Source organism: Trachypithecus francoisi, unplaced genomic scaffold, assembly GCF_009764315.1.
Source record: "Trachypithecus francoisi isolate TF-2019V2 unplaced genomic scaffold, Tfra_2.0 Lachesis_group3, whole genome shotgun sequence".
NCBI classification, from domain to species: domain Eukaryota; kingdom Metazoa; phylum Chordata; class Mammalia; order Primates; family Cercopithecidae; genus Trachypithecus; species Trachypithecus francoisi.
This window is the reverse complement of record NW_022681468.1, coordinates 91,271,902-91,280,783: the sequence shown is the minus strand read 5'-3', so window position 1 is coordinate 91,280,783 and position 8,882 is coordinate 91,271,902. Positions and strand designations below refer to the sequence as shown.

Here is an 8,882-nt window from a genome sequence, read left to right as displayed (position 1 = left end):
TAGTTTGTAATCTGAAAGGTGCCAAACCATTTTCTCACTTCTTCATCATGCCTGCAGTAAACTTGATTCTTTAAAACAGTTAAACCCAAAGTAACTACGAGATAACATTTCTTGCTAAATTACATCTTTGTGTATCTTTGCAATAAACACCTATTACCAAAGGCAATCTGTGTGTGTCTTTTCCATGGAACCTTAAAGATCCTGGCAATATATCTTGCATTTCCTACAGAGAATTATCCCCAAACATCCGTGTTAGTTTGTACAAGATGAAGTTTCCATTCTAACTACAAAAGAGTTTGCATTGTTCAGGTTGTATAGCTAACTTATGGTTCCCTGACTCTCTTTTTTGAGTGGTTTTTTGTTTAATGTAATAGAAAATCCAATTATTATGTAAATATAAATGTAGTATAATTACCACAAGCAAGTAGGCAAAACAATGAACCGATGGAGTTTCTGGAGTTAAAGGAACCTGTGATTTATGACTGTTTATCAGGTATGATTGATACAGACAGTTCAGAGAAATGTTCTTAACCATTTCCCCCCAACATAATGTTAACGTTTTCACTTTTAGATCATCTAACATTATGCGTATCAGTGAAGAAAAGTTCCTTTGGGAAGGAATGTATCTCAAATTCATTTTTCTTCTTTTTCAGACTTATTAAAGACAAGAAGCTATAAACGTCATTATTTAAAATGCCTCCCTTTAAAATGTTTCCAGCAGATGTTTATGTAGAAAAAAAAATGCTGGATCTCTCTTGGCAAGATACAGAAGTGACATTTCTGGAGGGTTCTGGTTGAAAAATTTGTCTTTGGCTTCATGTCTTTAAACATCTGCAAAAACAAAATAATCTTTATTATAACTTGGAGAGAAGCAAAGTACATAGGTCCCTAATCTTTGAAACACTCTTCAAGGAAGTGACAAAGAAAAAGATTCCAAAGTTCTTTTTCTTCAGTAGAATTTCTCTGTGACCTCGGAACTTCAGAGTCATAGTTACGTCATCATTAAACATTAATAACTTACTTAAATGAGGGAGAAGCTAGCAAACGCAAACTGAAAATTCCACTTCCTGCCTAAATTACTGATTTTCTATGTTTTCCCTGTATGCATAATATCATTATAAGAATCCAAGCCCAGTTGGGAAATGTGAGATGCAATGAGAAAACAAAAGGGTACTAGACTAAATGAGAGAAACGTGCCATATTTTCTGATGGGTGTGAGGTTTTTTAAATTTTGAATTGATTTCTTCATTCCTTCTAAATCCAAATACTTTCGGCATCTAAAAGCTCAACTGAATTAAACTGGGCACCATCTGAAAAAGAACAGAACACAATGCTCAGATCTCAAAATGACTTGTTCTTTCTTACACAGTAACATTTTAAACAAATAATTCCAACTATCAAGAAGGTCTTTTTATTTTTATTTTTCCCATTCAGGTGTTATACTCAAAGTGTTGTGAAGGTACCATCCTGCCCTATACTTTTCCTCCTTTATTTTTACCTCTGTGATTTTCTCTAGAATGGGTTTTATGGATTGACACCGAACTGGTGTAACATTTCTCAGCTGTACCGTCTGCTCCAAGGACTTTAAACTGCTTTTTAGGTATGTTTGAGATACAAGGTTTGTTTATGAACATGATGTCCTCCTATACTCTTAGAGTAAAGGTTGCATCAGTTGCAGGGACCTAGAAATAAGAGTGAAAAGTCTGCTGGAACTCACAAATTGATAGTACAAATTTTAGTTGGTGTATTTCTTTACTATCCTATTTAATTCTATTTGGGAAATTGAGAGGGAAATAGAGAATATGAATGATTCTTACTAAAATATGTGCCAAAATTAAACTTCTCATTTTTAATTCATTATTTCAACAATTAGTATTAGTAATAGAGTTTTCAGTACTTTGTTTAGAAATGTATGTGTGTGTTTTTTCAATGAAAAAGATTGCATTAAATTTATAAAAAACAAAGAAAATATAAAAGTAAAATGTTCTTCTCTTATTAACCAGAGATAATTACTATTAATTATATAACATACTTCCTTGTAGCTTTTTCATTACATATATATAATAAATGCCAAAGTGGGATCATGCTACTTTTTAAATTTAAAATTATATAGAGTAACATTTTTGTGTCAGAAAATATTCCTTAAAACTTTCATTTATTTGTTGCATAAAACCCATTATACATTTATACATGTAAATTGCTAACTTTTTTGCTCTTATAAGGATAACACTGTATAATACACATCCTGCATATAAAGTTTGTAAGCATGCTGCTTATTTCAGGAAGGTAAATTTATAAAAATAGAGTTACCAAATCAAAATGCATGTATATTCTTGTCTCTTGACCTTTTGACAATAGTTTCAAAAATTGCTTTGAAGATATTTTCAATAATTTGCACTTCCACCTGTAGATAAGACAACCATATCTGGACAAGTATTATCAAATAATTTTATGTATCATTGCCCTTTTGTTAGGAAATAAAAAAGTTACTGCATTTTTTTTAACCTGTTTCCTCTTTAGTCTACTGTTCAGTTGAAAATATATTCATTAAACAATTGTTTATTGGATACTTACAGCCCTTCATATGCAAAGTTTCTGTAATATCTTTTGGCAACTCAGTTAGAATGTTGACAATTTTGTGCAATGGTTTTTAGTAACTCTCTAAATATAAATGAGATTACCGTTTTTGGTTTATTGTAAATACGTTTCTCATTTTGTCATTTGTATCATTTTTTTCTTGGGGTTATGTAAAATTATGAAATTTTATATATTAATATCTATCGATACTTCTTCCACTTGTTTTAGATTAGCAATTACTTCTCTACCCCGAGACTAAATAACACAATTATTCTGAACTCTCAGGTTAGTGGAAGAATTACTCCATGTATCACTGCAATACAAATATTTAACTTACTTTGGAAATGATATTTGATGTTTCTAAGATGTTTAGAATAATAGGTCACTTTTCCATGTATTTGAAATGCTTTCACTATTATATTGCAGGTTGAAACACACACACACGTACACACACAAGCAGACAGAAATACCTCTACTTTAGAATCATAAACCCTTTTTTAAAAAATTCAAAATATATATTCCCTGATAAGTTCTCATTTTAATTATTGTGGTTTTATATTTTAATATATTGTAAAGTAAGTATGCTTCTATTACTGTACTTTTTCAAATGTCTTACTTATGTTCATCTATTTATTCTTCTAGATTAAAATTATTTTACAAGTTTTAGAACACTCTATCAGAAATTTAATTAAACTTAGAAACCAATATGAAATAATTTCTATCTTTTCCAATTATTATTCCCTTTCCAGGAACAACGGAATACAGGAACATTAGTATATATGTATATGCATGTGTATTTATATACGTATATATAACTATAATAGTATGTATTATAGTTATGTTTCCGACTGATGGAAATTTTTAAAAATTTCATCCATTTAGCATGTTACATTGGCTGATATTTCTATGCTTTTATGTTAAGAAGGTTATGTTTTTCTTAAAGTAGGAGGTTTTGAATAGGAGTTTCATTTATCTGTGTTATCTTTTTGCTTTCTCTTGTTTTACTTATTTGTTATTATAAGTTGATGATAAAGTCTATGAATTTTGGCTTCTGTTGAGGTTCTCATAGCTTTTGTTTGGTCTTTAGGTATGTATGTGTTTACCTATATGAAGCCTCTTAAATATTCCTGGGATCACCACTGTTTATTTTCAAGGATGATTATTTTAAAATATTGCGGCACTATTCACAATAGCAAAGACTTGGAATCAACCCAAATGTCCATCTGCCACAGACTGGATTAAGAAAATGTGGCACATATACACCATGGAATATTATGCAGCCATAAAAAGGATAAGTTTGCGTCCTTTGTAGGGACATGGATGCAGCTGGAAACCATCATTCTCAGCAAATTATCACAAGAACAGAAAACCAAACACCACATGTTCTCACTCATAGGTGGGAACTGAACAATGACATCACTTGGACTCGGGAAGGGGAACATCACACATCGGGGCCTATCATGGGGAGCGGGGAGGGGGGAGGGATTGCATTGGGAGTTATACCTCATATAAATGATGAATTGATGGGTGCTGACGAGTTGATGGGTTCAGCACACCAACATGGCACAAGTATATATATGTAACAAACCTGCACGTTATGTACATGTACCCTAGAACTTAAAGTATAATAAAAAAAAATTATTATTGAATAGCTTTGGTGTTTGAAAAATCTACATTAACATCTTGCTCTTTCCTTGTTAGTTTGTAACCTTGAATCATTTATTTAATATTGCAAACATTTAGCTGTCTTCTGTAAAATAGGAATAATAATGATATCTACTAACAGGTGGATGTAAAGATTATGTGAGATAAAGCATTCTTAACCCATTGTTTGTCAGATAACAAGAACACAATAAATAATGTAACAATGATAGTGGTAATTTTAGGAGAATTAGTATTTTTCTTAGAATTTTTGTAGTTTACTCTTAAAAGATATAATAATTCATAGTTGTCTTTTCATGTCATCCTCTCAGGTTTTCAGAACAAGATTGTGCCAGCTTCAGGAAACGGATTTTGAATTTCTCCATATTTGATATAGACAACTTAAATGGTATGAAAATTATATATTCCATGAAAGTCTAAAATAATTCATGGTTCTAGGACCTATATTTTATAAAATTTGAAAATATCTTTTAAATTTGTTTTATGTCTATTGATCTTTTCCGATTGTTCAATACCTTCTTAATCCCTTCTTTTCTCAGCTTTTCGATTCCCCAAAGACTCAGTATTACAGCCTTTCTCTCAATTAATTTTGCTTGTCTATGCTTTAAGCCTTGTCTCTTTGATTGGCTTTATAGGTTAAAAACTCTTTTATTGATTGATCAGTGACATATATTTATATTTGGTTTTGATTATATTTTCTTTTTCTTTACTGCCCTCCTCTTTTTTATTTTTCTCCTTAATATTTTTGTAATATTTGATGTTATTTTTCTTTTTGAAGAATAAAAACATTTGTTGCTATGCTTTATCCTAGAGTATGGCTTTGGTCATATCCCATAATTATAATTTCTCAAATCCTTCTAGCTATGAAGCTGGTTTGAGTCTTATCTTCTTGATGATTTTTAGAAGGTAAATCATTTGGGCTCATGAGGAACAGAGGAGCCAAACCACTATTGAGAAGATTGCTGTTCACCCTTTTGACAACCATACAAGCCACAGATGATACTCTCAGGTAGTTTAGCCTGTAAGGAGAGTATTTGTGGATCACAGATTTAAACATACAGTTAGAATTTTGACTTTCCTCTCTCTTGTCTATATCTTTTCTTACTCAGGAATTAATTACAAATTACAATAGGTTTTTAGGGGTGTAGGACTGAATGATACCTAGTTTCTGACCTTAGGAAGCTCCCAGCCCAGTGGAAGAAACATACAAGCAAACCCTTTGGAATGGTCTTTATCCATAGATGGTGTATTAGTTTCCTTCTGCTGCTGTAACAAATTACCACAGATTTAGTGGCTTAAAACAACACAAATTTATCATCTTAGAGTTCTGGATGTCAGAAGTCAAACCTGTCTCACAGGTTAAAACCAAGGTGATAGAGGTCTGCATTCCTTTCTGGAGACTCTAAACCTAATCTGTTACCTTGCCTTTTCCAGATTCTAAAGCCTGCCTACATTCCTTCCCTGTGGCCCCTTCCTCCATCTTCAAATCTAGCAGTTCTGGGAAAATCTTTCTTATGATGCATTTCTCTGGTTCTAAATCCTCTGCCTCCCCTTTCACCATTTAAGGACGCTCTTATTAAATTAGACTCACCCAGAAAATCCAGGATGATCTTCTTATTTTAACATCAGCTGATTAGCAACCTTGCTTCCATCTGCTACCTGAATTCTCATAGCCATGTAACGTAACACATTCACGAGTTTTGGAGAAGACATGTACTTCTTTGGAGTGACAGAGGGACTAGCTACTATACATTGGAAGAATCAAGTATTCAGTATGAGGTTATTGACATAAGGAAGAATACACACAAGAATTTTATGTGAATTTTATAGGAATAAGCAGGAGTAAATGCGGTAAACAGAGTATGAAAGAACGTTTCAATCCCAGGGAACAGTGTGAGCAAAGGAATGAAGTGAAGAGAGGAGATCAAGTCTGGGTTACCTGACTTACTGCTGAGTGATTTTACAGCTTGGAAGTAACATTTCTCTGGTAGCAAGGTTCTCCAGAAGTGTGTGGTTGTGAGCTCACAGTTTTGTCATTGGTTCTGTTTAGGGTCCAATATTGCATGTCATTCATTCTCTGCTTTCCTCCAGACGGGAAGTTCTCAATTAGTGTTACAGTGGGATGGGACCCATATATTGAAAATAAAGCTATATAGGAAAATGTTGGAGATTGCATTTATGTACAGATTTGGCAGTATCTGTTAACTCAGTAATGGCTAACATGTCATGCATACACTTGGCAAAGAGTGATGACAGCAAATAACAAGTACGAAAGAAGTCATTGAGGTGGTCATAAAAGGACAAACACAAATGTATGCAGATGTTTAGTAAGCACTCATGACAAAACAGTGTATAATTGCAGATATATTTTCAAATCTAGGCAACCCCTCTATGTTTCACTGTCACTGATGCATGTTAAGCAACTCTCATTTACATGTGAACTCCATGATCTTCAACTTGATTTGCAAGATTGTAATACCCATCAGCACCCTTACTCTAGAAATTCTGGAAATGAAGAGCAAATAGGCAATATAAAGTCTATCTGAATATTTACAGAAGGAAGAAGTACTTCATTTGTTGCATTAGAAGTAATGCAACAATTAATTAACCCAGGCAATAGGAATTTATCTTGCATACCACTTCTACCTCTTCTGGGTGACAAGGACCCGCTGTTCTTTTCAGGAAATGTATTTGACTTTTATTTCAGGTGTAAACATATGTGAAATAAATAGCTTATTTATTTATTATGATGTGTAAACATATGTTTATTCCTGGAATAAAAGTCAAATGGCTTTGGGAGGCCCAGGCGGGCAGATCACAAGGTCAGGAGTTTGAGACCAGCCTGGCCAATATGGTGAAACCCCATCTCTGCTAAAAATATAAAACGTAGCTGGACATGTTGACACATGCCTGTAGTGTTGGGAGGCTGAGGCAGAAGAATCGCTTGAACCTGGGGTAGGAGGTTGCAGTGAGCTGAGATCACACCACTGCACTTCAGTCTGGGTGACGGAGTGAGACTCGGTTTCAAAAAAAAAAAAGTCAAATGGCACTGGAGACATAAGACTGAGCCCTGGGGGACCAACCTTCTTGTTATCTCAGACTGTTCCTGAAGTTTTGCTCCTTATTTTCATGTGACCACAAATTCTCTTTGTTCGTTCAGTCTTACGTTACCTTCTCCTGGTATCCTCATGACCCCTCAACCATTGAAGTTTGTTCTAACTTCCTATCTGTAACCAACTTCAAAGTGTCCACCATGTGGTGATTTCCTTCTTCACTTCCATTATTCCAGCCACTTGCATGGGGACAGCAATAGTCTCTCCTTGGTGTTAGCCAGCAGGACTCTGTCAAGTTCAACTAAATTCCGAATGTCCCTACATAAAATAAAAATTTCTGGCATTTCTTTGATCTTCTGCCATATTCCCTGTTTTTGGTAATCAACTGTGTTTAACAATTTACTTAACCACATGATAAATGTAAAAACATTGCTGCCCTGTTAATGTTATGTTACTGCATATAATAACTCAAAAGGCAGAAATCTGTGGTATTTAAAATTTCCTTTGTAAAACTTCCATACAATGATACTTTTAAAACTTAACAAAGAAACCTAGCTCTCCTTTTTGCTTGTTCCAGCCTTCCTTTCTTCTTCCCTCTTGTCCCCATTTTTAAGGGCCCATTGTGCTCCAAGGATTGTGTCTGATTAAGGATATGTTCAGGTTGGTAAGTACAGAACGTTATTGTCAAGGTTCTGTTCTTTGAATTTTTATGATGCAGAACTTAGAGACCAAGAAAGTCAAAGAAGAAAGGGACTGAAGAATGTCAAGGAAATGACCTAACACTACAAGCCATAAAGTAATGACAGTTTCAAGGGGAAGAATAGAGAGAAAGAGGAATCATGTGGAGAGGAAGAAGGTGGGGAGTTAAGGAGAGAATTTGGTAAGGAACGACTTGAGAAAAGATGTGCTAGAGTAACTCTGGGATCAAAGAAACATGAACAGCCAGGAAAATTAGATTTTTTTTTAATGTTTCCAAGTACTTCATATTCTGATCCCCTGTGAGTAAAATAAGGAGTTTCTTTTTAATTAGGTTGTTCTGTTAAACTTTGTCTTTTGCACAGGCCATAGCTCTGAGACTGACTATATAGATTTATGAATACCGAGAAAATATAACTAAAACAAAATATCTGGCCAGTCTACACATACTGCCTATTAGATTTTATAATTCTGTTTGAATAAATACATTTAGAACAAATAATATGATTTTATCATCATTAATTTCTTGAAATAGTTTCAGGATCTAAACTTTCATTTAGTATTTTTAATACTTATAAATTTTGTTTGTCTCATAGTATGTAAGTATGTACAACAGGTTTTCTGAGTTTCATTTTCCCCACTTTGGGCCTGTTGAGTGTGTGTGTGTGTGTGTGTGCGTGTGTGTGTGAGAGAGACTGTGGTCTCAGAATCAAAAACTAGCTTGAGTATTTAACCAACTCATGCAAGGTTACATGGTCTCAATTATACTCATGATAACCTTATGACAAAGCACTTTGTTTTGGCCCATTATAAACATGTGTGTGTCAGCTCCCTTCTTAAGAGACAATGGCATTAAAATTTAAATTTCACCCCCTCAGTGTCATTTTGCCTAAG

At 33.8% G+C, this 8,882-nt stretch overlaps 1 long non-coding RNA gene across 1 annotated transcript; it reads right to left on the bottom strand.

The window, feature by feature from the left end:
• Positions 1 to 454: 454 nt before the first annotated feature.
• On the bottom strand, positions 455 to 7,962 carry LOC117069220. The gene is made up of 4 exons (XR_004431455.1): positions 7,323 to 7,962; positions 6,188 to 6,387; positions 1,499 to 1,682; positions 455 to 831 (listed from the first exon to the last, which is right to left on the bottom strand). It is a non-coding gene; the product is annotated as an uncharacterized LOC117069220 (long non-coding RNA).
• Positions 7,963 to 8,882: the final 920 nt, after the last annotated feature.